At 42.9% G+C, this 1,663-nt stretch overlaps 1 pseudogene; it reads left to right on the plus strand.

Annotated features, from left to right (window-relative positions):
• The window catches only part of LOC103583140, an 11,137-nt pseudogene extending 10,701 nt beyond the window's left edge, over nucleotides 1–436 (plus strand).
• Nucleotides 437–1,663: the final 1,227 nt, after the last annotated feature.

Genomic DNA, 1,663 nt, shown 5'->3' on the forward strand with positions numbered 1-1,663 from the left:
TAATGCCCCTCCTTGATGGTATCAGCCAGCCCTTGGTGCACTATATAAGCTCTACCACCCCTACACCTGGTGCTGCCCTCCATTTTCAGGGCAGCCCTGGGCTGCCCACCCCCCTTTTAGCACAGCCTGGCAGATTCTTTTCCTTTAATAAAGCTTAAACAGTGCCCAGTGTCTTGGCTCACTTTCTTTCAATGTCATCTTTGTATTTGGATTCACAGCCCATTTTGGTGGTGGCAAGACAACTGGCTTTGGCATGATTTATGATTCCTTGGATTATGCAAAGAAAAATGAACCCAAACATAGACTTGCAAGACATGACCTCTATGAGAAGAAAAATACCTCAAGAAAACAGTGAAAGGAACACAGGAACATGATGAAGAAAGTCAGGGGGACTGCAAAGGCCAGCATTGGTGATGGCCAAAAACAGAAGAAATAAAGATTCTGCTGTGGCTTTACCTGCTGTGATTGTGCAAATTTTCCACAGGAGAATTAATAAATGTAAAAAAAAAAAAAAAGAAAAGAAAAAGAAAAAGAAGTTTTTCTCCAAAGTAAAATTAGAGAAATTCACTGGAAGTTGGCTACGTGACTTTACTTTACTGGAAACCTGGTGACTTTATTTCGATGGATGTCATCTTTATCTAAGACACCCAGACCCCATTAACCTCAGGAGTCCATCCTCTCTGCTAGATTAGTCCTTGTTTTTCAATATTCTTAGTAGATAGTGGAGGGTAGGAAAAAAATCTTTTCCTCTACCTGCTTAGAGGTTGGGGCCTGTGAATTACACTGACAAAAGACAGATTAACAGGAGAAAAGCCATACAAATTTCACTTGATGTTAATATTTTAATTTTTTTATGTGCATGGAGACCTTCATAGAAAAGAAATAAAGACCCAAAGAAACAGTTCAATATGGAGGGTGGGGGACCTTGCGCACCATTTTAACAAAAGGTGATAAATTGTGCAGAGGAAACAAGACACAGGAAGGTCTCAGGCTTCTGGAGGTACAAATGGTGGAAACTCAAATGTGTTGGGAAAACCAATGGAAGATCAGGGTTATGCAGCAGCTTTCTTTCCTGCAGACTCATCCTGCTGCCGTCCTTATCTTCAATGATAAACATTGTGCTTTCCTTCCTGGCACAAGAGGGGGTGGGGGACACCTTCACCTTCACAAGGGAAATTTATGCCCTGCTTTTAGGCAAAGAGGGGAGGGCAGGGAGCTTTTCCTGTGTTTGCTTCTTCTTTTTTTTTTTTTTTAAGATGACCAGTAAGGGGATCTTAACCCTTGACTTGGTGTTGTCAGCACCACACTCTCCCAAGTGAGCGAACCGGCCATCCCTATACCGGATCCGAAGATCCGTGGCCTTGGTGTTATCAGCACCACACTCTCCCGAGTGAGCCACAGGCCGGCCCCCTGTGTTTGCTTCTTGATTGCCTTCTAGCTCAAAATAATCTTTATGACAAAGTGGTATGTTTTGAAGTGGCATTTTCTTTTTTTAAAAAAGATGACCAGTAAGGGGATCTTAACCCTTGACTTGGTGTTGTCAGCACCACGCTCTCCCAAGTGAGCCATGGGCCAGTCCTTGAAGTGGCATTTTCTGATCCCTTTCCACTGTAACACATAATGAAAACTGAGACTTCAACAGTGCTGTCTACTAGAACTTTCC

This window comes from Galeopterus variegatus, unplaced genomic scaffold (assembly GCF_000696425.1).
Source record: "Galeopterus variegatus unplaced genomic scaffold, G_variegatus-3.0.2 Scaffold187, whole genome shotgun sequence".
NCBI classification, from domain to species: Eukaryota; Metazoa; Chordata; class Mammalia; order Dermoptera; family Cynocephalidae; genus Galeopterus; species Galeopterus variegatus.